Genomic DNA, 27,493 nt, shown 5'->3' with positions numbered 1-27,493 from the left:
CCACCCCTTTGTGGATTGGGGTAGCCTCATGCCCGCAGGACTTGAGGGGTGATGGGGGAGGCCACCCCTTTGCAGATTGGGGTGGCCTCATGCCCGCGGGCCTTTTGTGAGTGGGACAGGGTAACCTCAAGCTGCAAGACATGTGTAGTGAGCAGAGCCCCCCCTTAACAGGTGGGTCCCCACAAAATAATCGGGCACACATGCCCATGGGGACTTTTGCTAGGTAGTAGGAGAGGCCTCCCCTTTGCAGATAGGGATCACCTCCAGAATAATTGGGTGCAACAAAAAGTAAAAATAAAAAAATAAAGAAAAATCAAAACAATTATTGGGTCCAACAAAAAATTAAAAACAAAACAAAACAAAGAAAAACAAAAACAAAATTGGGTGCAAAGGCCCATGGGGAAATTTCAAAAGGGAGCAGGGGAGGCCACCCCTTTGTGGATCTGGGTGGTCTCAAATAAACCACTGCTATCTCTGTGGCTACACTCTAGACAGGTGTTGGTGCCCACCTGCCCCAGCTGGTATCTCTGTCTGCACTTAGCCCCCGTGCTGGGCTTTCAAAGTGCTGCCCCGCTCGACATGGTTGGGGTGAGGTGGGGGGCACGTGGCCCAAAATTGCCTAATATTACCTAGGCCCTCTGCAAGAAGGCCTGGTAAGGATTCAATTGGTCATTCATGGAGCCCCTATATTGTAGAACGAAGCCCCCTAAATAACTAGCTGGATATTTCTAGCTCCTTGCCTCTGGAAGTATGATTAGTCCAGAGTTAGATGAAGACACAGCCCTAACCTCAGAGGCTAGGGTCTGCACCTATTTCACCCTATTAGATAGGGGAGTTGTTGTACCCCATTTTTAAGACAAGGGATGAAAGGACGACTGGGAAGGAGAGCCAAAGGATGGGGGGGAAAGCCTGGGGAACAGGGATGGGTTGGTGAGGGCCAGGTGGGGGCAGAGCCTCCGGCCCCATGCCGGTGGCCTAGACCACCATTATCTTCACCTCCTTGTCCTCAGCCTGGTAGAAGAAGGGAAGGCATGGGCTGTTTCCAATGGTGACGCCTTCCTGGGAGTTCTGCATTTCTTGAAGCAGCTGAACAACCTGCTGCGCAGAGGCATTCTCGAGGGGAGTCAGGCCCAGCTGGGCCTCACCCGGGGTCGGCTGCACATCGTGGACAAGGCTCACCTTACTTGGTTCTTTAGAGAGAGTAAGGGCATGAGCAGGGCACAGCGCAGGTTTTCTGATCCCATGCAGACCGGGTAAAGGAGGAGTCAGAGTCCTCAGTGGTTTTGCAGGTTTGTTATTGGGGTTCACCAGGCATATGGCAGGCAGGGGTGCTGGCTGGGGGGTTGGGAGGCTGGCAGGCCTCCGGCCCCCAGCAAATCTTCACTTTATCTGGGCTCTCTGGTGATCTTGGCTTCTCTACCGGCTTCAGCTTCGGCTTCTACTGCTGCTGCTGGCGTCCCCGTGACACCGCCCTTAAAAGCACAGTCTTAGCTCAGCTGAATCCCATCTACCTATGCCCACACCCTACTCCAGGTGCCCGCCATCAGGCATGCATTCAGGACAAGGATCCATCATCTATCCTGATGGCGGAGGGCAGAAAAGCCTGATATTTTCTTTACCCTACAGAGAGACAGAGACAGGATGCTGTGTGCCTGGCGGAGTGTGCTCTTCCTGACCAGCTGCCCGTTAGGGGCTTTCCTCACCTTGGGCGTTGGCGGTGCCAAGCTTCTTGGGGACTAGGCATGTGCTAGTGGGCTCAGCAGCAGGGTTCTGGGCAGGTGCTCAGGGCTTCGCCCGCCATTCGTTGCGTGCCTCCACCAGCCGCAAAACCAACTCTTGCAGCTCTAACAGCTTCACCTGGAAGCAGAGATGCTCAGAAGCCCGCCCCGCCCCCAGCCGCACCACCATGGAGCCAGAGCTCTGACTACCTTCATCTCCTCTTTGTCCTGGGCCAGCTGCCTTATGGACTCCTCCTTCTCTTGGTGCTCCTCCCTCATCACTGCTCTCTGGTTCTGGTAGAGAGCGATGTATTCTCCTAGGGGGAGGGCGCGCAGACAGCTCAGCTGCTGGGGTCTCCCCAGCCTCTGCATAGCACCCCAGCTGCAGGGCACAAGCCTCCCCGCTCACCGATGGTGTCAGTCTCTCCAGACATCTGGATACATCGATGCTCCAGCTCCTCCATCCAGTCCTGCAAGCCCACTTTCAACTGCATGAGCTCGATAAATTGGCCCTCGGCCAGACAGCGGGCTCAGGGGCTCAGCAGTGCCGGCCTGCCCAGCACCCAGCCCGCCTAGCCCTCCGGACAACCACACTGTAGGGAAAGATGAAACTATCAGGCTTTTCTGCCCTCCCGCCTTTAGGATAGATGAGGGAACCTGTGGTCTGAATGCAAGCCTGATGCAGGCACCTGGAGTAGGGTGTGGGCATATGTAGATGGGATTCACCTGGGCTAAGACTGGGCTTTTAAGGGTGGCATTCACAGCAAAAGCAGAGAAACGTAAGCAGAACCGAGAGAGCAGAGCGGCAGAGACCACCAGAGAACGCCAGAGAGCCCAGAAAGAGTGAAGACTTGCTGGGGGCTGGGGGGCCTGTCAGCCTCCTGACCCCCTAGCACCCCTACCTGCCATGTATCCAGTAAATCCCAATAAAAGCCACTGAGGCTTCCAGGACACTCTTCTCCTGGACCCAGTCTGCTGGATCAGAAAACCTGCCCCGTGTCCATTCCTTCCTCTCTTACAATTGGTGTAAGTCAGCAAGATGATCCATGCAGACCGGTATGGAGCCCTCCGAAGACCGGGAGGGACTGAGGAGCAGCAGACAGTGTTTGACTGTGACAGCGCTGGACGTGTCATGGCGGGACAGGGGAAGGGCAAGGTGTGGGACCTGCGGGATGAGACCTCGCCTGGAGGAGGAGATGCCCGAGAGGACCAGCCAACAATCCCCGCCTAGGCAGCAAGAATCGTCAGGGGAGAAAGGACCACGACTCAGAGCTCCCCAGTGTGGACAAAGGGAAAAGACGATGAACTTGGACTAATGGACTAACAATCCCGCCAGAAGGGGGAGGACCTTGGCAAGTTTGATATGTTTTGGGGACCCTGAGGAAGGATGGGATTGTCCACCCCCAGAGATGGGAGTCTGGGGGTGTCAGTGGGCCTTGGTGGCCAAAGGCAGCCGGTGTACTGCCCAGCAGCTAAGCAGAGGAGAAAAGCCAACTGAGAAGGCAAAAGCTGGTGCTATTCGGGAAGCCCTGAGCGGCTGTTTCGCACTACGTAAGCTAAAGTCCAGTGAGTCTTTTAAAATCACCTGTGGGTGATGCCCTGCTCATAGTTGAGTGAGGGTGAGGAGCTGAGGAGCCCATCTTTGGGGGATGGGTAGGGAACATGGCTTGTGGTGGAGCCCACAGCCAAAGAGGGGACCCAAGAGAGGCCGCATGTGGACTTGTATCCACGGATCCCCGACATATGTGCTTGTGCAGTGGGTTGGCCTGAGTGCAGGGGCCTGAATGTTGGAGCGTTGGAGCGACCACAGATAGAAAACCCTGAGGGATGGGCGATTACCCCCAAAGAGTACAGAATCGCCAACCCAAGAGTGAGTGCATCCTGGGGGTGGATGCGGTGTGCGGCTTGTGGCCAAGACTGCAGCCGGAGGGGGCCGGGAGGCCTGATGGCTCCCGGCGTGTGACGGCTGATGCCTGAGTGGTTCCCTCCCTCGCATGAGCAGTGCCTTCGGCAGCGGAAGTGGTGGATCATCTACTGGTGCCAATAATTGTCTTTTGCCACTAGGTTGATGCCCTGCCTGGACTTATTTGTGTTCTGTTATATTTCATTGTGATATATTTCATTTGCTTTTGTGGGCCATGGCTGCAGTGTTCATATTCGTCAAGAGAAACGTGTGTATCACTTGTATAGACTGTCTGGTAGAAAACCCTGAGGGGGTGGATTGTAGGGTAAGGTAAAAGTATCAGGCTTTTCTGCTCTCCCGCCCATAGGATGGATGATGGAACCCTGTGGTCCCGAATGCATGCCTGATGCGGGCACCTGGAGTAGGGTGTGGGCATAGGTAGATGGGATTCCCCTGGGCTAAGATGGGCTTTTAAGGGTGGCATCACGGGGACGCCAGCAGAAGCAGAGAAGCAGAAGCAGAACCGAGAGAGCAGAGCAGCAGAGACCACCAGAGAACGCCAGAGAGCCCAGAAAGAGTGAAGACTTGCTGCGGGCTGGGAGGCCTGTCTGCCTCCTGACCCCCCCAGCACCCCTGCCTGCCATGTACCTGGTAAATCCCAATAAAAGCCTGCAAAAGCCACTGAGGCTTCCAGGACTCTCTTCTCCTGTACCTGGTCTGCTGGATCAGAAAACCTGCCCTGTGGCCATTCCTTCCTGCCTTACACACACTCACCTGCAGTTTCTCCATGGCTCCCTGAAAGGCCTGGTGGGTCTCCCCAGGCACACTCTCCCCACCATGGCCTCGCGGCTGTCTAGGTCGTCAGGGATGCTTAGCTTTGGCAGGGGATCCTTGTTCTCCTCTTCCTCCTCCTCCTCACTGCTCAGTCCATTTACTGTTGGGGGGCAGCCAGAGGGGCTCAAAGAACACCTGGGTTCTGAAGCAGCCCTGAAAGCCAGCAAGCTCTGCTCCCTCCTCTCTGTGCAACCCTGCACCAGCAAGTCCCCAAAGGAGAAGGATCCAAGTTGTCCTAAGGGTGGCTTCCACTCTTGCAAACCCCTCCTCTGCTGAAGTCCCACTCACTTTCTCCAGTCCGAGCCAGGAGGTTCAGTGGGGCTGGCAGGTAAGAGTGAGAAGGGATGCTGCTCGCAGGTCTTCCTGCTCGGGCGGCCACCGGGTGTCTGGCACTCCAACTGCCCCACCTGTGTTTCCAGCAGCTCTTGGCGGGCCAACTCGACCTCCATCTTGCCCTGCTCTTCATGCTGCATCCAGTTGCCAAGCTGGGTGTTAAGCAGCACCGGCTTCTGCAGGACGTCCTTCTCGTTGGCCAGCTGCTGGTAGGCGGCCATGAGCTGCTCGTAGGCGGCCATGTACTGCTGAAGGTGACTAAGGTAGTGGTTCCGCTGCTGCTGCAGCTCCTGACCCTCATGATATTTCTCCTCCACCTGCAGGGAGGACGCGGGGGGGTGAGGGCAGGTGGCAGTTGGCCTCCAAATTGTCACTGGAACCCAGCTGCCTCTGCTAGACGCTACCTCAGGGAGACCAGTAGTGACCATCACTACTGACCAGTGCTGCTCAGCACTCCTGGTGACAGGGGATTGGAACCCTACTTGTACTTCTGGTGGACAGTACCTGGCTGAGGTAGACACCACTTGTGGCTACAGTAAGCTCCGTTTCCCATTTGTAAAATAAACCCCAAAGTGGTTGTTTCCAGAGCCTGAAGTCTCTTGCAATTGTGCACATGGTTGAGAACCACAGTGATGAGTCCCCTACCGGGCACTATCCTTCCATTGGCTCTAACCTGTAGGCCCCTAGCGTATGGGGTCTGTATTGCTCCAGCCTTTGGTTTTGGCTTTGGGGCTTTTTGGCAGCTCTCTTGTCTTAGAGCCTGGGCAGGTGGGTGCCACTGCGGCCTATCCTGGCATCCCATTCATGCCCTGTGACTACCCTTTTCAGTTGGGATCCCAGCTGATGTCAGAGACACAAAGTGTTAAAACATTCTTTGTGAGTTGCTGGACAACAACAACAACAACAAACAGCTCTTTCAGACACGAGGCTCGGAGCCTTTGGTGCTGCTTTCCGGTGATGTCAGACACAGGACTGGAGGCCCAGTCTCTGACAGAGGTCTTCATCCTCTCTTCCTCCTGCAGAGGTTGGCTACTGGATGCTGCTTGTCTTCTTTCAGCTTCTGGTTCTCCTTTCTTCAGAGGCCAGGAACAGAGTCTTCCCCTTCTTTCTTTGGAGGTTGGAACAGAGCCCCTCAGCTCCCTCTAACCCTGGCTTGTATCACTCTTCAGGGTGTCCCAACATCAAGTCTGGTTGGACCATTTTTCTTTTTTTGTGCAGAATAACTGGGGTATTGGCCAGAGGTGTAGAGTGAGCAGAAAAGACAGACTGACTGAAACACACTGCTGAGGGGAGCAGCCGGCAAGGCAGGAGAGGTCTGCTGTGCCCTGTGGGTCAGATCCCAGCCAGGGATCAAACTCAGGCAGTAGTGGTGATGGTGCCGAGACTTAACCCCTAGGCCACCAGGGAGGCCCTGGACCATTTTCATCCTTGGCTGACTGGACCACTTAGCACCAATCAGCTCATAGCTTCCACCTGATTGGTCCTGCCCATAACCCAGGAAGCATGCAGAAAAGGGCAGTTCTGAGCAGCAACTGTCTCAACGGACTTGTGGTGGAGCAACAGAGTGGAGACCACCGAGGCAACTCCCAGATCTGCACCCACAAAGGGGTGGGGGACAGGCACTGTGGGACTTTGCCACCTGCCCAGGCCCCTTCCTTCAACTGCAGCAGAACTGCTTTCCAGTGCTCTCTGAAGTGAAGGATGCTGAGGCTCAACCCTGTTCAGTGAAGCACAACCCCAGAGCCAAGTCTGGAACCAGGATGTCTCCACGTCTCCTCGTCTCTCCCCTAGTGGCTCAACCTCCAGCAGGGCAGGTGACCTGCAGTCCCGGGGAACCCACCAGTCCATGTCAGACCCTGGGCACAGGTGGTCACGGACCTGGCAGGACTGCAGGGTCACCAGTGCCCCCCAGCCCTGAGTTGGAGCTACCTATGTCCTGGCCTAAGGACCTTCCTCCCGGAGGCCTCCGAGCCCTTCCCAGCTGGCACAGGACTTACCATCTCCTTCAGCTCTGCCAGCTTCTCCTGCAGCTGGCCGAGTTTCATGGCCAGCTCGCTCCTGGTGTGCTGCTCCATTTGGAGCGAGCCGGTCACCTCCATGTTCTGATGGGACTGGACAGACAGAAGACACAATGAGATGCCACCCAATGCAGTTGGAGACCCAGAGCTCGGTGTCCCCTCCCACATCAGGACGAGGTCATCTTCCAGCCCAGGGCACCCCAGGCACCTTACCTTCTTGCCAAGCGCTTTCTGGGCTCCAGATCCTGATCATCTCCTGCACCCACCCTCTGTCTGGGACTCCCATGTCACCCACTATCCACGGGGATGAACACTGCCCACCTCTACAAATCAGTCTCAAAGGCCACCCTTCCAGCCTCCAGACCTTTCAGAGCCAACTGCTCCCTCAGTTGCCACATCCCACCTTGCCGCCTAGCAAAGTGTCTGCTGCCAAGGGCCCATGGGAGATGGGTAAGTGTCCAGTTGATCTGCTTCCCCCCATCCCTTCAGTTTGAGTCTCCACAGAATTTCCTTCCCCAAGGCACCTGTGCACCATCACCACAGTCCCCTGTGCTCCTCCCTCCTTCCCTCTGATGCCTCTTCCTCCTCCTCTCCTGCAGGATGTCTCTGATTTATAATTGTCTGGTTTTGTTTTGTTGTCTTTTGTATTGCTATTATTTTTTTACACTGATGTCTTATTAGACTCCCCTATATTCCTGTTATAAGTAAAATCATCCTATATTTTTCTTTTTCCTTCTGTCTTATTTCACTGAGCATAATTCCTTCTAGCTCCATCCACATTGCTGCAAATGGCATGAGTTTATCTTTTTTTGATTGCTGAATAATATTCCATTTTATATATATACCACATCTTCTTGATCCAGTCATCTGTTTTTGGGCATTTGGGTTGTTTCTGGTTTTACCCATTGTAAATAGTGCTGCAATAAACATAGGTGTACAGGTGTTCTTTTGAATCAATGTTTTTGTTTCCTTTGGGTAGATTCCCTGGTAGTGGAATTTCCGGGTTGTATGGTAGCTCCATTTTTAGTAGACTGAGGAAACTCCAGACAGCTTTCCATAGTGGTTGGATCACTTTGCACTCCCACCAGAAGTGTAGGAGAGTTCCTTTTTCACCACATCCTCGCCAACATATGTTGTTGCTTGTTTTTTGATATGTGCCATTCTTACTGGTGTAAGGTGGTATCTCAGTGTGGTTTTGATTTGCATTTCCCTGATTATAAGGGATGTTGAACATTTTTTCATGTGCCTGTTGGACATTTGCATTTCCTCTTTGCAGAAATGTCTTTTAAGTTCTTCTGCCTGTTTCTTGACCAGATTGTTTATTTTGTTTTTGTTGAGCCGTGTGAGTTCTTTGTATAAATTTGTGATCAGTCCCTTATCAGTTGAATGGAGTGCAAAGATGTTTTCCCAATCACTGGGGTGTCTCCCTATTTTGGTTAATGTCTCTTTGGCTGTACAGAAGCTTTTCAGTTTGATGTAATCCCAGGTGTTTATCTTTGTCTTCACTATCACTGCTTTGAGTGATGTCTTTAAAGATATTTCTGAGATGTATGTCTTGCAGTGTTTTACCTATATTTTCTTCTATATATTTTATGATTTCAGATCTTATGTCCAGTTCTTTTATCCATTTTGAGTTGATTTTTGTGCAGAGTGAGAGGTAGTGGTCTAGTTTCATTTTTTTTAACATGTGGAGGTCCAGTTTTCCCAGCACAGTTTATTGAACAAACTGTCCGTGTTCCATTGCATATTCTTTACTCCTTTGTCAAAGATTAGTTGTTCATAAAAGTATGGCTTTATTTCTGGGCTCTCTATTTGGTTCCATTGGTCTGTGTGTCTATTTTTGTTCCAATACCAAACTGTTTTAATTATTATGGCTTTGTAGTATAGCTTGAAGTTTGGAAGGGCGATACCTCCTTTCTCCTTTGTTTTCATCAGTAGGGCTTTGGCAATTTGAGGTTTTTTGTGGTTCCATATAAATTTCATCAGTATTTGTTCTATTTCTTTGAAGAATGTCATTGAGATTTTTGTTGGAATAGCATGGAATCTTTATATTGCTTTTGGGAGGATGGCCATTTTAATAATGTTATTTCTTCCAATCCATGAGCAGAGACTGTCTTTCCATTTCTTTGTGTCCTCTTCAATTTCTTTTAACAGTGTTTTATAATTTTCTTTGTATAGGTCTTTCACCTCTTTTGTTAGGTTTATTCCCAAGTATTTGATTTTTTTTTGTTTCAATTATAAAAGGGATGGTGTTCTTGATTTCTCCTTCAGGTTGATTGTGTATAGGAAGGCTACTGATGCTTCTGTGTTGATTTTGTATCCTGCTACTTTACTGAACTGGTTGATTATTTTGAGTAGTTTTTCTGTGGAGTTTTTAGGGTTCTCTATGTATGGTATCATATCATCTGCAAATAGTGATAGTTTTACTTCTTCTTTCCCTATTTGAATTCCTTGTATGTCTTTCTCTTGTCTTATTGCCCTGGCTAGGACCTCCAGTGTTATATTGAAGAGCAGTGGTGAGAGAGGACATCCTTGTCTTGGTTCTGATCTTAAAGGAAAGGCCTTCAGCTTTTCGCCATTGAGAATAATATTGACAGTGGGTTTGTTGTATATGGCTTTTATCATGTTAAGGTATGTTCCTTCTATCCCGAGAATTTCAAGGGCCTTCATCATAAATGGATGTTGGACTTTGTCAAATGCTTTCTCAGCATCTATTGATATGATCATATGGGTTTTCTTTTTCTTTTTCTTGATGTGTTGGATTACACTTACCAATTTTCATATGTTGAACCATCCTTGTGTCCATGGGATGAATCCCACTTGATTATGGGGAATTATTTCTTTGATGTATTGTTGGATTCTGTTGGCAAGGATTTTCTTTTTTTGTGCTGTCTTTGTTTGGTTTTGGTATTATTGTAATGTTGGCTTTGCAGAACGTGTTTGGTAGTATTCCTTCTTTTTCAATTTCTTGAAAGAGTTTGTGTAAGATAGGTACTAATTCTCTGCTTATTTTTTGGTGGAATTCATTTGTGAAACCGTCTGGGCCTGGGCTTTTGTTTTGGGGGAGTGCTATGATCACTGCCTCAATTTCACTGCTTGTAATTGGTCTGTTTAGTTGTTCTATTTCTTCTTTGTCCAGCTTTGGATGATTATATCATTCAAGGAATTTGTCCATCTCTTCTAGGTTGTTGAATTTGTTTGCATGTAAGTGTTCACTGTAATCTCTGATTACTCTTTTGATTTCTACTGATTCTGTTGAGATTTCTCCTATTTCATTTATAATCATATTTATATGTTTCTCCCATTTTTTCTTTGTGAGCCTGGCTAGAGGTTTGTCTATTTTGTTTATTTTTTCAAAGAACCAACTTTAGGTTTCATTGATCTTTTGGATAATTTTTTTTTAATTTCCAATCTGCTTATTTCTGCTTTGATTTTTATTATTTCCTTTCTTCTACTGGCTTTAGGGGTTTTTTTGTTCTTTTTCTAGCTCTTTAAGATGTGAGATTAGGTTGTTTCTTTGAATTCTTTCTTGTTTCTTGATGTGAGCCTGGATTGTTATATATTTTCCTCTTATTACTGCTTTTGCTGCATCCCATACATTCTGAAAAGTGATGTCCTCCTTGTTGTTCAACTCAAAGTATTTTTTAATTTCTTCTTTGATCCCCTCATTAGTCCAGTGGTCTTCCAATAGTATGGATTTCAATCTCCATGAAGTGGGAATGTTCCTTGTTTTCTTTTCATGATTTATTTCTAGCTTGATGCCTTTATGATCAGAGAAGATAGTTGGAATGATTTTGATCTTTGTGTATCTGTAGATGTTTGTCTTGTGGCCCAGTATGTGATCAATTCTGGAGAATGTTCCATGCACACTTGAGAAAATTGTGTACTCAGATTTCTTTGGGTGCAGTGTCCTATAAGTGTCTGTCAAGTCCATGAGTTCTATGTCTTTATTTAGGGTTATAGTCTTTGTTTTTGTCTCATTGATCTGTCCATTGGTGAGAGTGGGGTGTTGAAGTATCCCACTGTATATGTATTTTCTTTCATGTCTGTTTTCAGAACTGATAATCATTGTCTAATATATTTTGGTGCCCCCTCATTTGGTGAGTACATTTTGATGAGTGTTATATCTTCCTGATGTACTATCCCCTTGATCATAATTTAGTGTCCATCTATGCATCTTTTTACCTTTTTTAATTTGAAGTCAATTTCAACTGATATAAGTATGGCTGTTCCTGCCTTCTTTTTTGGTCCATTTGCTTGTAGGATTATTTTCCAACCTTTTACTTTCAGTCTATGTTTATCTTTTGTGGTTAAAATGTGTTTCCTGGAGACAGCAAAATGTTGGATTTATTTTTTTAATCCAGCCTGCTACTCTGTCTTTTTATTGATGAGTTTAATCCATTTACATTTAGAGTTAATATTGATATGTTGGCATCTGTATTTGCCATTTTGTTTGTCTTTTTTTGTGATTTTATTCCTTGGTTTGTTCTGTTCTTCTTGTTCATTCCTCTGTTGGTTGTGGCTTTAGGACTTGTAGAATTTTTTTGGAGTGGTGGTTTAATTGTAATGAATTTCTGGAGTTTCTGTTTGTCTGAGAAGGCCCATATCTTTTCTTTGTAGAGGAAGGAGAGTTTTGCAGGGTAAAGTATTCTTGGTTGGCATTTGCTGTGTTGAAGTTTGCTGAATATGTTACTCTATTCTCTTCTTGTCCGTAATGTTTCTTTGGGGAAGTCTGAAGTTAACCTGATTGGTTTTCCCTTTAAAGTTATCTTTTTCTTCCCCTTGCCTGTTTTATTTTTTCCTTGTCTTGGACTCTTGCAAGCTTTACTATTTGGTGTCTTGCTGTAATTTTCTTTTCATTGTGGTAATTGGTAGTTCTTCTCGCTTTTTGTATGTCTATGTTCGTCTCCTTTTTCATACTAGGGAAATTTTCTTCAATTGTCTCCTTGAATAATTTCTCTGTTCCTTTGTCTCCTCACCTTCTGGAATGCCTATAACTCTTATGTTTCCTCTCTTCATGGAGTCTGATAATTGTCTAAGAGTATCTTCATACTTCTTTATTTGCTCTTCTATCTCTTTTCTTTTGACTCTTTTTATTTCTGTACCTTCGATAGTACTGATCCATTTTTCCATTTCATCAATTCTGTTTTCATTGCTTTTCCCAGAGTTGTTTATCTCCTCTAGTAATCTTTTAATCTCCTGTGTTTCTTTTCTTTCCTTTCTTGAGGTCTCAATTTCATTCTTCAGTGATTATTTGTCTCAAATCATTTTTTCATTTTTGTTTTCTTTGTTTTTGATCATGATGAGCATTAATTCTCTATCTGATAGGCCGAGAAGTTCTTCCATGTCATTGTTGAGCTCTGGTGACTGTATTTCTTTTTGTGGTGTGTCCTTCCCCTGCAGGCTTGCTTGGTTATTTATGTTTTCTTCTCCCTGTTGTTTGCTTTCAATTTAGTTCTATTCATTGGGACATGTGCCACTGGTGTTGGCGAGCATCTCTTTGGAGTGCTCCTTTAGGGGTGTCGGAAACTGTTCACCAGACTGGGATTAGCACTGGTAGACCAAAACTCCACCAGAGTGTTGATGCTGTGTTGCTGGGCACTGTCCCTTACTGTTCCCTCCCTCTGTATTTATTTAGTTCCAACAGGGAGTCAGTTAGTTGGTGATTTTGTTCTGGTCATGAGGTGGCACAAGAGACCTGTCCTTGCTGACCTTTGCTTTTTCCCAGTGGTTCTCGGCTGGCCTTAGACTATTTGTAGGTCACCGTGGAATCCTTGTCTTCCTCTGATGGCTCCCGGAGCCGCTAGATCACCTCTGTGGTGATTTCTTCACCATTCTCCACAGTTCCCATTTGTGGGGTGTGGTGCCTGAAATAGTTCCTCTATACTCCGTGTCCCACTTGATCTGTAGTTTGTTCTTGCTGGTTTTTTTTTTTTTTTTTTCCCTCCTTTCCGTTGGTCGGAGAGAGCCTACTCAGTGGGTGGAGGAGGGTAGCAGAGTTCTGACTCTTTCCCTTTTTTTAAAAAAAAAAGAAATAATAAAACTTCTCTTTGGCAGAGACTAAAAGTCTCTGTCTTGTGGGGAAACTCACTGTGTATGTGAAAGGGGGAATCTGGTGAAAGTTTTCTCAGACATGACCCAAGAACCCCAACTGTGAACGCAACACCTCTCCAAAATATCACTCCTCACCAATGTCAATGTTATAAAAACAAGCAAAGTCAGAGAAACAGTCAGCAAGAGGCACATCGAAGAGAACTGGCTCTAACTGAATGAGGCAATTTGGATTATCGAACATAAAATGTACATTAGGAAGAAGTAATGAAATTAAGCACAGAGTTTAGTAATTGTGTCAATATTGCTTCATTAGCTGTAAAAAAAAATACAAAAAAAAATTCATGTAAGATGTTAACAAAGTGGAAATGGTGTGGAATAAATAAGAACTGTACTATCTTTGCAACTTTTCTATAAATTTAACAGTTTTCATTAAATGTTATATATTTTTTTAATGTCCTCAATACTAAATAGGTTGTAAAAGGAAAAAATGATCTACTTTCCCAGGTTTTGTTATCCAGACGCTGGAGAGAGGGATCCTGGGGAGAAAAGCTGGAAACCTCACACCCAGGGCATTCCCCCAAGGCTCCTCTCCTCTGAGCCCTGCTTCTCTGACTCCTCACAGAGCATCTCACCACCAGGATGCCGCCCTCCAGGACCCCCAACTCTGCCCATCTCAGAACCGGCCCTGTCCGGGCAGCTCCACCAGAATCTGAAACACTCCACCAGAATCGGGAAACAGTCAGACAACCCTTTTTATACCAGGGCTGCCCTGTAACAGTTTGGTGCAGTAAAGAAAAGGGGAGCCAAGCTAAACTTTCTCAAAGGAAGGGAAAATTCATTGCGCCCCCGGGCGATCTTCCTGGACCCAAGGTGGGGGTCCCTGAAGTCATGCCCGTTGTGGGGGGAGATGCCATTTTATAGGGTGAGGAGAGGTTAGGCAGGAAAACTGGGTTTGCGGGGGGGGGGGGACAGGTTTAGGTGGAACAACGTTGTTTTTTCATGGAGCCGAGTAGTTTTCTCCTGCTTATGGATTCAGTTTAGGTTTGATGGAATCAGGGGTACTGGTGTCAGGACCATCTTGTTTGTATGTGGGCTTCCCCATTCCTGGCCCCTGCATCAGCCTTTCATACCAGCCTTTTGTTGAAAAGGGGCAATGGTTCTTTCTTTGGCTACTTCCTGCTGGACAGGGGCGAAGACCAGGGTGGGCGCTCAGGCCTGGTTATGAGACAGTCTTTGCAGCGCGAGGATATGGGTGGAGAAGGAGTTGGTTAAAGGTGGTATGGGACAGTTCTTGGATCTGGTGTTGTATGAAATGGAGTAAGCATGGGGCAAAAAGAAAAAATGAGGAGATTAGGATAAGAAGCCCTATGAGTGGTAATACTTTGCCCGAGGCTGTGCTGATCTGGAATTGCTGGGCATAGACAGAAGAATGGGAAGTGGCTTGAAGAGATGCGATTAAAAACAGAGGAAGGAGAGGGGCCTCCCCAGTGGTGCAGTGGTTGACAGTTGAGCTCTGGGTTGTGAAGCTGCCCACAGCCCCTACAGCACCGGTTCAATCCCTGGCCTCAAGGCGAGAGTCCCACATGGCGGGCAGACCTCTCCTGCCACCCACTGCTCACCTCAGCAGTGTGCTTCGTCAAGTCTGCCTGTTCTGCTCTTCGCTTTGTCTCTGGTGAGTTCTCTCACCTTCCTGTGCTTCTGACTGTACCCAGTGCTTGCATAAATAAATCTTTAAAAAAAAAAAAAAAGAAAAGAAACAGAGGAAGGAGAATCAGAGGGCCTCTACTCTTTAGGCTGAGTGGGATGTGGACCAGGGAAGCATTGATGCAAACCCGAGTTGGGCCCAGCACTCGCATACATACTGCTTGTCCACAGGGACCGGTTTGACCCTGGACAGCTGATGCCAGAATGTGTTGCCCAAGAGCTTGACAGCTGTTGGTGTAGTCAGGATGATCGTGTGTGGACCCATCCACTTTGGCGGAAGTGGTTTTAGAGAGATGGCTTTCAGAAGAACCTGGTCTCCAGGACACAGCAGGTTGACAGGTGCATCAGGGGACAGAGGCACAGGTTGTGGCAGACAAGTCTGCGTGTTCTTGGAGTAGCTCTCTGAGCAAAGAGAAGTATGGAAAATATCCAGACAACGGTGTAGGTTGGATGGGGAGCTCATGGTTAGTAAGAGGAGGTCTGCCATACATCCTTTCAAGGGGGCTCTGGAACAAGGGGCCACAGAGAGTGGCTCGGAGGTGCATTAAAGCCAGTGGGAGCAGCTCCACCCAGGATTTGCGGGCTCAGTGGAGAGTTTGGCTAGGTGGTCTCTGGTCAGACCATTTACCCGTGCTCCCTTACCAGAGGATTGCGGTCGGGAGGGAATGTGTAGTTTCCAGGTGATGCCCAGGGAGGAGACCTGTGGAGTAATCTTTGAGATAAAGGCAGGTCCATTGTGCGACTGGTGATGGTGTCCACCATAGTAAGAAGAGGGTGTTATCTGCGTTAGGGAGTGGAACACCCGTGAGGCCTAGCAGGATGGAGAGTCGAGGATTGGGAGAGGGAGATGAGAGGGTCTTTGACAAAGAGAGTAGAAATCTAACAGACAAGAGGGTGATGGAGGGGAGAGAGCCTGGTGAATGAGCAGGTCCTGGAGCCGATGTGGAGAACTAACATTTACAGGTTGGCCCAGTGTGGGTTTTAGGGCTTGTCTAGCGAGATGAGCAGCTGCCGCAAGTGCACGCAGGCAGGGCTGCCATCCTCTTACTGTGGGATTCATTTGTTTAGAGAAATAAGCAACTGGTCACTGGACTGGCCCAGGTTGGCCTAGAACCCCTAGAGCAACGCCCTGTTGCTCATCTGTCAATAACAGGAATGGCTTTCCCGGGTCTGGGAGAGTGAAGGCTCATGTCAGAGAGCTTTTTCTGGATAAAGCAGAGCAAACAGGGTGTAGAAACAAAGAAAAGCATGATCATGATCACTGGGCCTACTATGGGAAGGATCCATGGCAGTAAGGGAGAGCTGGTCCATGTTTGGATGTCCTGGTCCCAGCTTTGGCTGACGAAGGGTCAGTCAGAGGGGGCTTTGCTGGTCAGATGAGCAAGCCCATGAATGTATTGGAGGAGGGGGAGACACCTGAGTACACACGATTTCTCACCAAAACCTCCCTCTCAGACCTTCAACACTTTCTTTTGCTTGCTTTCTTTCTAATGCCATTTCATTTTACCCATCCTGCTTTACATTATCTTAAGGCCCTTCAGAATATCCCGCTTCCATATTTTCTTTTTTCAAACACACATACCTCACCTCACTTGCATTTACCAGACTTAGCAAAACCTTAGTTTTATAAGGGAATTGAACACCATCTAAACAATAATGAAAAAAGGTAGATAGCCACTGTAGCTTTTCATTCCTGTATCCAGTGATTTAATTGGCAGAGAATGTTGTCCAAAGCCTGCATCTATGAGGTGATATGTTTCCAATTTGGCTAAGGTCACACTGGGGGGTTTGAATCCAGGGAGGAGGAGGGGTGGGTGGCCATCTGGAGAGGATTTTTAAAATGATAAATTCCAGCTGGGCTGACACTGTGTAAGAATCCCAAGCTGCAAAATCCCTCCTGCACGTACTCCATGACGAGTTGCAGCTTCGGTCCAGGGGACACTGGACACCTAGTTGTGCTCGCTGCGGGACTGAGATTGATCATAGCCTAGGCTTCATGGAGCAGGAAGATGTGCGGATTTTCCAGCTGAGCAGGTTGTGGAGGAGTAGGGCTGGTCTGTGAATAACCTCTGCCCACCTTGGAGAGTCCCATTTGGATTCTAATATACTGGTCCCCGAGTCTTTCTTAAGGGGAGCTAGAGAGCCTCTCTATCTGCTCCTTGCAATGTGCACGTATTACTACCTGGACCTAAGCTTTCGCAAGAGCTCCTGCATCCTCTGCACCATCCATGTGCCCAGGAGTGAGCAGCAGGTCTCTCCCACCAAGGGGGCAGAACCTAAGATGGGGGAGAGTGGTCCAGGGTTCCCCGCCTCTGGCCCTGGGGCCTCTGGAGGCTCTGCCCACACAGCCCCACACCCCTCTCCTGGTCCTGTACCTGCTCAACTCTCCCCAACCCCTCCACACCCCACCCCTCACCTGCTCTGCTCCCCTCCAGGTGCTTCACCAGTTTTGTTGCCTGCCTGGCCCTTCACCTGCTCTGCTCCAGGGACATCTGTGCTGCCCAGACTTCTATGCTGCAGTCCTGTGAGTCTCATGCTGCTCCTGGCCCATCTGACTGGGCCCAGCCCGAGCCTCTCCAGAGCCTCAACCTTCCCTGGTGTACTCCTGTTCCCCATGGCCACTGAGTGGTTGTGCTTTGGGGGTGGGGGTCTTCTGCCGGGTATGGCGCTATTTTCAATCTTTGTTGCTCTCCAGTTCCAATGCTGCACAGCAGCAACAAAATTCCAGGATAATATCTAATACCCTATCTCTGGCCCTGATGATTGCTGAAGGGGCCACTGCACTGAAAGGCCAGCCACGTCTTGGGGGAGGTCTTAGGGTGGTGCTGGAGGGCTGGGGAGCTGGACTGATCGTGCTGGCCCTGCTTTCCTGGTCCCTCTCCAGCTGCGGGCCTGTCTCAGTGGTGCTGCCGTGCTCCCCAGCGTCTTCCAGCTGGAGGACTGACACCGAGGTGCTGCTGTGCTCCCTGGTGTCCTCCTGCTGGGGTCCAACCACAGAGGTGCTGGTGTCCCCCCAGGCGTCCTCCAGCTCTGGGCCTAGCGCGGAGGGTCTGCCCTTTGGGGTGTCCTCTAGCAGGGCACTAGGACCTGCAGCAGTGGTGTGCTCCTGGGCGTCCTCCAGCTCAGGTGCCTGGCGGAGATGACCCTGTTGTCCGGGGTGGCATCCTTTCCCCTCTTTCGGACTTCCTGCTTTCGCAGGATACCTGGCCTTCGGGTATTCCCCAAAACCTCAGGCTGCAGGAGATGGGGTGGGGGCATCCTTTCCGCTCTTTTCAACTGGGTACTTTCGCAGGATAACTGGCTTGGGGTATTCCCCGAAACCTCAGTTGTGGGGGGTGGGGGGGGCAGTCCTTGGAATCGGGGTCACCAGGCTCCCGGAAGGTGATGTGCCTCGGCCGCTCCTCCCCCTCTTCTTTGTGGTCCTCCTCCCCCTCCTGCTTCCTGGAGTGGAGAATCAGGTAGGTGGCCATGACCTAGTCGTACTTGTTAGCATCAATTGCCTCCCGAATTTCCTGCCTCTGGTAGCCCAGGCACTCCATAGCTTTGATTATGGCTGAGTCCTGGGGGCTGAGGGACGGCTCGCTGAAGGGCAGGAGTCCCTCGCTCTTTCTGCTACCCAGGCATGCTGTTGGATGCTCTCCAGGGGCCGCGCCTCCAGGGGTCCTGTGCCAGCATTTTGGCCAGCAGGTCCCCGCCCTGGACTGTGAGGTAGGAGGTCAGGTGGACGTTCCCGCCCAGGACGCGCTCCCTGATCGCCCTGAGGCTTGGCACCCTGAAGGGCAGTATGCTGGTCACAATATGCCCAGGCTCCACACGTCCACCTTGGGGCCGTTGTACCATTGGCCAAGGTAGACCTCGGGGGCCCTGTGTTCTCTTGACAGCAGCACGTGCTCAGTGCCTGGGGGAAGCCTTGGACGCTGAGCCAGAAGTCTGCCAGCTTGACTTTTCCTTCTCAGATCAGCACAACGTTCTCGGGGCCTCACATCCCGGTGTGTAATGCCCTTGGCATGGTAGTATCTGAGGGCCACGAGGATCTGCTGAAAGAGCTGGCAGGCCACGCTCTCCTCCAGGTGCCCATGCTCGCTCAGGAAGTCCTGCAGGTCTTCCCTCTGCACGTACTCCATGACGAGTTGTAGCTTCGGCCCAGTGTCCACCACCTGGAAGAGCTCCACGATGTTCGGGTGGTGAAGGGCCTTCATGCACCCCATCTCGCGGGCCAAGAGGCGGAGGTCAGGCAGCTCGGACTTGCGGACTTCCCTGATGAGCACCTTCATGCCCATGAGCGCGTGCAGCGCCAGCATAACCTTGGTGTGGGTGCCCCACCCCAGCGCCCGCAACGCCTGGTAGCTTTTTACTTTATGTCCCTGGGGACTGAGGCGATTGCACATAGCACCTGTGCACTTGGACTACGCAACTACACTCACCAACCCTGACTGTGCTCACAGCCCTTGCGCTACCTCCACTGACAACTGACTCTCCTACGATATTAACAAATGTACTAGTATTAACAGTACTCAAAAAGTATTCACTAAACCTCACTAAATACTAACAATGCTAACTTAACTCAACCCGCAATACTAACTTCACTAACCTTACTAGCAATACTAACTACACTACAAATAAATAAAAATACACAATCAAAAAAATTACAAATGAGACAAAAATGTAAAAATATAACAAACCAATTACAAACTAACCACTAAATTGAAGAATAAAACAGAACAACAAAGACCAATAGAATAAACAACAGAACAAACCACAATTAGAAACTAAAAACTGGAAAAAACAAACAAACAAAAAACCAGAGAAACGACAAAGGGGAAGAAAGAACAAGCAATGAAACAAGAACAGAAGGGAAAATGGGGGAAATCATTCAAAAAATAAAATCAAAAAACTAAAAACTGACATAAAAAAGAAAAAAAAAAGCCAATAACAAAACAATAAAGGAAAATAAACAAGGAAATAAAAGGAAAAAGAAAAAAATAGAAAAAAGTATAAGCAAATACAAAAAAAAAAAAAAAATCAAGGAAAATAATGGAAAAAACAAAGAAAAGTAAAATAACTAAAATAAATAGCCTAAACAAATAACTAAATAAGTAAAGCAATAAATAAACCCAAAGAAAACCAAATACCCCAAAACAGGCTCTCACTCTCTCTCTCTCTCTCTCTCGGCGTCCGGAGTGCACAGGTCACTGTCCAGAGCTTCCCGGCTCCTGAGGACACAGGTGCAGTCCGGGCGGGCCTGATGTAGGCGGTGCTGGTGCCATCACAAGGGCTCTTTGTGGCGTCAGAGCCACAGGCCACAGCCATTGGCAGAGGGAACCCCCAGGGGTTTCTCAGCTTTAAGGAAGAAGCTGCCGCTTAACGACAACCCTTGGAATGCCCGAGAGGCCCTTTCATTTGTCCTGAGCAATCCCGTCCTGGGTTTTGGCTTTTCCAGGCGTCCCCATCCTGGCCCTGCCTTGTGCAGATGCTTTACTGTCGCGCTCACACTGTGGGGAGAACAGCAAACAGGGGGCGCAGGCGGTTGGGCGCGCGCTGGGGAGCTGTCCACAGCCTCTGCCGCGCCCGCGAGGGCCCACGTGGCGCGCAGACCCCTCCTGCCCCGCCCGCTGCTCCCCTCGGCAGTGGATTTCAGTCAGTCTGTCTGTTCTGTTCCAGGCTGTCTCTGGGGAATCCTCTCACCCTCCCGCGAATTTGGCTTTTACCACAGTTTTTGTATAAATAAAATAAATCTTAATTTTTTTTTTTTTTTTAAAAGGAGGCACAGTTACTACTGTTGGAGTTAACTAGTAAGGTTTAAATTCTAAAATTTTCAAGAGGTAATTTCAGATTTCTTTTTCAGCATGTCTTTCTTTTGGGGGGCTATAATTGTGTCATGGAGTCTAGTTTAGTAGAAAAATAACATTAAATAATAATACTATATACACAATATTTCCTTTGAGAAGGAACAAACTACAAACACAATAGGTCATAACAATACCAATGTGCTTAAATACTAAACAAAAATGTTGGGAAATTCAGAATACTTCGTTTTTTACGATGCTTTTAACAATTTTACCAAAATTGAATTAATAGTGATAAATATCAGGAAGTATAAGTATCATTGTTTTAATTCTATATATATTACATATATCAATATGTGCACTTACAAATACATTAATAAGTATCTGAGGAAGGAGATTTTGAGAAGAGAGGTCAATCATTTTTTCCAAGGTTACCTATATATGATATTCACTCAAAAGAAACAATGGCTAATTATTGAGAAACTACACTGTACTTTTGTAGAATTGATAGTGTTCTAGTGATTAAAATATAGAGAGAATGTGATAAAAATGACTTTTCAGTGACAGGGAAAAAAAAAAGCAATATAAATAAGTTTTAAAATAATCCAACAGAGAAATACCACATGGTTATAGGATCTGTAAAAAGGATCGAAATAAACCAGTTGAATTTTCAATACCATTCAGGATAACATCAAAATATGAAACCCTTAAGGATATTTTTAATAAAATGTATGTATCTGTAAAGCTATGAAAACATTATTCTTTAATGGAAATTATAAGACTTCAATAAATGACAATATGGACTCTATTGACAGACCAGGATGCATACAGCAAAGTTTGGGAGAAAGCACAATTGCAGAGGGGAGCACAGAGAGGCAGAAATGACTGAATGACCCTGCAGTAAGAAAAAGGAGGTCAGTGTTTCATGTGGACAAAGAAGAAAGAATTGTGAGATAAGGTCAAAGATATTCACAGAAACTAGTCACTCAGAACTTCATGCTAATTGTGAAAATGGAGAGAGGTGTTGGAGAGTGGAGTGAATTGAATAATTTGTGTTTGAGAAAAATCTCTTTGCATTGGGGAAACTAGATTGTAGGAGATCAAGAATGCAACAGGAAAACAACCAAGAAATTTGCAGGAGACAAAGAGAGAGGAGTGGGTCAGAGTGGTGCATTGCACAGGTTGTTAGCTAATAGGACTGATGTGGATGGGTATAGAAAGTGAGGGAAAGACAGAAATTAAAGATGCTGCCAAAGTTCCTATCCTGAGCAACTTGGTAGATGTAATTGCTATTTGCTTTTTTTTTTTAAGTTTCATTTCTATTTGCTGAATTCTGAGAACAAAGTGTAGAGGTTTGGGTAGATAGAAGATTGGTGTAGTTGAAGAGGTTAGGTTCCATCTTCTTTTATAAGAAATCACACCACTCTATCTAACAAAGATTATTGATATAGAATGTTGTGGGGAAGAATCAAGGTGGAGGCCCTGTTGCAGGGGAGAAAGAGTTCACCAGAGAGAGATGGGAAATAGCAGGTGAATTTATTGAAATACACTGCTAAAAGAAGCAGAGGGCAAAACAGGAAGGGTGTACTGCTCAGAATTTGGGTCCCAAGTCTCTACGCTTTAGAACCATTGACTGGTTAGGGTGACTAGTCTTGGGTGTGTCCTGACTGATGATCTGAATCAGCATAGAGGGTCATCAGTTCTGGGCTTCACCAGCTTAAGGACCATGTTTCCATGGCAGTCCCATCCACTCCCTTTATCATTCCAGCCTCCCCTACTTGCCTGCTGGGTAAGGAGTGGGAGCTTGGTTTTCAAATTCTTAATGATACTTTGACAGGCCAGAGGTGCAGGGGTGAAAAATTTCACCAGAGGCAGACTGGAGAACAGAAAAGGCACATTTGTTCAAATACACTGCTAATGAAGCAGCTGGGGAGACAGGAAAGATCTGCAAGTGAAGAAAGATTTTGGGCTCCCTTTTATAACTAGTTTTGTCAGTTTTGCTTTGGGGAATAAGTTTTGGGCTGTTAGTGCAGGGGTGTCTGATCCTGGGGGGTTGATCTTTGACCCAGAATGTGTCCTGGCCTTGCCTCCACATTCCTGGTCAAAGGGATCCATCTTATGGATTGGGACCCAGAGCAGCCTTATCAGTTCTCTCTGTGTTCAAGCCTCCCAAACCTTCCTGCTGGGCAAGGTGTGGGGTTTAATTTTAACCTTATTTAACACTACCTCACCAGATACCATTTGATTTCTGTTTTCCTGCCACAGTGGATACTTTCCTATATGCGATTTACATTCCCTCTTCCTGGTCTTCACCTGTCTGCATCTGTTAAATTTGGAAGTCTCTACTGACAGAAACAATTCAAAGCATGCACTTTATGACTTAACACTCTTATATCAATAAGTGTCAAGTAAATTACCAAAAAGGGAACCCCAAATCCCCAAAGGCTAAACACGGAAGCTACATTTTCTTAAGAGAATTTCTGACAATTAAATTGTAAGTTATGGTGAAATCTAAAGCAGCAAAAGGGGTTGAATAGGGTTGCTTTATGTTTTATTGCTAATTCCCTGTCAAAGCCATATGCTTAATTACCAAATATTAAAACATGTGCCCATCAAAGTGTTAGGGGGAAAGGAAGTCCTGAGCTAATTCCATACAGGCTTTGTGGACTCCACCCCCACTCCAGACCAAAGCCATCAGGACACTGGGAAAGACAAATTCCATCAACACCAAAAGAGGGTTGCTGGGACCTGAGGGTGGAGTTAAGCGGCCAGGTTTGATATAAAACCAGACACATGGGTCTTGGGGGCCCCCTTCTTGGCTTCCCGGCTCTTGGCTCGCGGCCAGATCTCAGAGTACCATTGGGTTTCCAGGTCGGCGGAACGGATAGGACACATTTAATACTTTATCTCCCTATTTTCTCCCTGAGTTGTACATTCCCTCATTTCCCCTTTCCTCAGAGTGCACTCATCCCTCATGTGGACCTGACTCAGTATGCTCCTGACTACACTGAGCGGGATGAGGAGAGAGCTTGTGCATGGGGATTTACTGAGTTTGACCCCAGCTCCACTTGGAGAGTAAACTCCCATGGGATGATACTCCTCCCTGAGGCCCTGGTATATCCAATGCTAAGACGTCTTCATGGAGGATCTCACTATAGAAGAGATGCCTTATTAGAAACAGTGCGCCCATATTTGAAGGACCCATATTTACATAAAATAGCACACCTGGGGCTGTCAACTATGTGCCAGGAATAACCCCAAGACTGACTCCCACCCTAAAGCCATTCGGGTTCAATATCGGGGCAAGTGCCCTTTTGAGGACTGGCAGGTGGACTTTACACAAATACTTAGAAAAACAGGCAGTTTCAAATACCTACTGGATTTTGTGGACACATTCTCCGGATGGGTGGAAGCTTCTCCCACAAAGACGAAGAAAGCTTCCAAGGTGGCAAAAGAGCTGCTGAAGGAGATAATCCCTCGCTTTGGGTTGCCCAGCTCCATCCAGAGTGATAATGGGCCAACATTCATCTCTGACTTTACTCATGCAGTAAGCAATGTGTTACAGATCAGCTGGAAATTCCATGCTGCATGGAGACCACAGTCTTCTGGAAAAAATGAACCACGCCTAAAAGAAAACCTTGGCAAAACGGTGCCAAGAAACACACCTTCGTTGGGACCAAGTACTATCCCTTGCCCTCCTCCAGATAAGAGTAGCACCTAGAAGTGGGCTACAATTAAACCCCTTTGAAACTGTGTTTGGAAGACCTTTCCAGGCCTCAGTTCGGAAAGGCGGTCCAGAAATAGCACAAGATTGCCGGATCATACAATATGCGAAACATAGCCAGGAGGTTCTGGCACAACTTTGCAACCTTAAGGATCTCTATGCCTCCTGATCAACCATTGTATCCCTTCCGACATGGAGAGCAGATCTTACTCAAGACTTGGCAGAGTGGGCATGCCAAAAACCAGCTGTCAGAAAAATGCACTGGTCCACATGACGTTTTGCTGAGCATACATACTTCTTTGAAACTTGCAGGCATAAAACCCTGGGTACATCATTCCAGAGTTAAGCAAGCACCAGAAGGAACTGACCCAGAGACAAAGTCCCACTGGTCTTGTGAACTCATTGAGGACTTGAGATGTATATTTAAGAAAAAGACAAAAACTTGAATGTTACTGACTTCTTTTCCAGTTATTGTTGCAGGATGTCCAAAGATACACTTTTCTGGATTTTTTTTTTAAAGATTTATTTATTTATTTATTTATTTATTTATTTATTTATACAAGCACTGGGTACAGTCAGAAGTGCGGGAGGGTGAGAGAATTCACCAGAGCCAGAGCGGGGAACAGAACAGGAAGAATGACGAAATACACTGCTGAGGGGAGCAGCGGGTGCGGCAGGAGAGGTCTGTCATGCCATGTGGGACCCTCCCCATTGGCCGGGGATTGAACCAGCACTGCAGAGGCTGCGGGCAGCCCCACAGTCCAGCGCTCAACTACTGTGCCACCAGGGGAGGCCCGGATTCACTTTTCTGAAGAAACCCTAAGATGACTAACATGATCAAACCAATCTTCTTCCTTTCAAAATTTAAGAGATGTGAAATAACATCTAGAATCATGCATATGCTGGCAGTATTTTTTTTTTTTTTACACAGATAGACTTTCAATCTTGATTTTGGTATTTCCTTTTAACTTTTTGCTTTTTTTTTTTAACTTCAAGGTTGATTTTCTGCTTGTTTTTGTTACTTTGGTCTGAGTGAAACTGCAGTTGTATAAGATACCCCATGCGTGATAAATCGTTACTAAAGAGCTCTTTGTGTCTATATGTTGTATGTCTGTATGTCCTTTCCTTGTGTCCTTGTCTTGGCCTCTAGTGGTTGACAAACTGGTATGCATAATTCCTATAGACATTGAAAAAAAAAGTCTTCAGTTATGAGGAAAAGCTAAAGGTTATGGTTTGATTGTCAACATTATAAAACTGAACTAAGCCGGTGCCTTCATAAGATTGAATATTGTTGTTTCTTGCTGTTTTCTGATATTTATGGCAAAGCTTCCCAGAAATCTAAATTCAAGTACAAATTTGGTAGCCTGTCATTGGCCTATGCAAGGAAATTTTGTGGAACCTCAGTAGAGCTCCTGAGACACTCCACATTTCCTCCCTTTCCTCCTGGGAAAGGTATTAGATGAATTTGTCCTATTTGGCTTACCTAGTAGAGAAAACTAGAAGGGAAGCATTGTCACTTGGGAAAGCGGGTAACACCTTGACCTGATTATGTATGTAAATTGTCAATGGTGATTGTCGCCTTGTAATATTGTATACTTCAATTGTTTATCGACAGAAATTGTTTCTGGAGAAAATAGGGGTAAAAGGCCTCAACGGATTCCTAGTGATGGAATTGTTGAGTGTAAAAATTTCCTACAAAGGACTAAATTGATCTGGAGATTCACCTGATTTTTACTAAGTTTTGACATAATACCGGCAAATTTTTTTTTGCCTTTTGTTCTGAATCCACAAAAATTTTGTTTTGACTGACCAGGATGTGCAGCAATGTTGATTTTTTTCTTTTTTCAGCAGAGCTAACTTGTGTTCACATTTTCTCTCCCCTTGATACCAACACAGCATAAAAATAGTGGTAGTAATTTTTTTTACTACTTATCTCAGAGACTGTTTTTGCATAACTTCTGTAGGGATTTTGTCTGCTTAAACTAAAAAAATTGGACATGAGTTTCATTGTGTGGCTTTGAGTGGAGTTCTTCCAGGAAGTTGAAGCAGAGCTGAACCAAGAAGAGGAGAACCTGTTGCTTTGTTCATAGTGTTCCAGAGACCTCCAAAGAAGGTGAGGGAGCTTGCCTCCATTGGCAGGACTGGACAACCTGGCAAATGAAAAAGTCCTGGTACCCTCAAGAAGAGGAAAGCCCAGGTGGAGTCTGATGAGACCAACTTTGTTCCTGAAGCCTACATGGACCAAATGTCAAGAGTTCACTCTGATCCTATATGGAGTATTCCAAAAGCCAGCTAAAATTGCTGTTTAGTTATTCTGCCCTATGATTTTATGCAAAAATAGGTAATATAGCTTACAAGTAGATTTAGTTTGCAAACTTTTGCTATGCCGTTGAAAGAATTTGGGCTCAAGGTTGAGAGAACATGGTTTTTACATAATTTGAACCAATTTTAAGCTTTTTTCTTGTGATTTTGACATGTTTGCTGTCTTGTTTTGACTAATGCCTCCAGATTTTTTTTTGTTTGTTTTTGTTTTTTGTTTTGGCTTGCACTGATGAACTCTTTTTCTAGGAATGGAGGACTTTTGCTTTCCACAATGGACTATACCTGGAAAGACTGGTTTTCTTTCACACTGGAACCCTGAAAAATTTTCATCTGAGACTGTATCCCAGCATCCATATAACTGTTCTTCATCACCATGGAAATGGTGGCAAAAAGTGAAAGGGGGGAATTGCTGGGGGGAAAGGATGTCCTGAGCTAATTCCATACAGGCTTTGTGGACCCCACCCCCACTCCAGTCAAAGCTGTGAAGACACTGGGAACTACAAATCCCATCATCACACAAGGGAGGGTTGCTGGGACCTGAGGGTGGAGTTAAGCAGCCAGGTTTGGTATAAAACCAGGCACATGGTCCTTGCGGGGTGCGGGGGGGGGGCGTCCCTTGTCTTCATGGCTCTTGGCTCACCGCCGCTTCTCAGTGTGCCATTGGGATTCCAGGTCAGCGAACACGGGTAAGACGCATTTAAGACTTTATCTCCCTCTTTTCTCCCGAGTTGTACATTTCCTCATTTCCCCTTCCCTTGTAAATAAACCTTTTATTAACCTTTGTGTGTGCCTGCGGTGGAGTATTAATAGGTCCCTTTTAAGCGCGCGGGTGAAGACCCACAGTCAGGCAACCCATTTTATATCAGGGATTCCCTGTAACACTTTCACTTCTCAGATTACAGGCCATTGATCTGAGAAAATGGGGGGGCATCGCACCCTGAAGGGCCTGTTTCCCCATCTCATCTCCAGCTGGCCTCGTTATAATCAGTCACACACAGTCAGTTACAGCAAACAGCCCGTCACAGGTGGTGCTCCTGGTATCCATTATGTTCAGCCTCCAGTACTGGTTATCAGCCCCCGGCCTCACCCAGACACTA

Source organism: Talpa europaea, assembly GCF_964194135.1.
Source record: "Talpa europaea genome assembly, chromosome: 2".
NCBI lineage: Eukaryota > Metazoa > Chordata > Mammalia > Eulipotyphla > Talpidae > Talpa > Talpa europaea.
Note: the sequence above shows the minus strand (reverse complement) of the source record.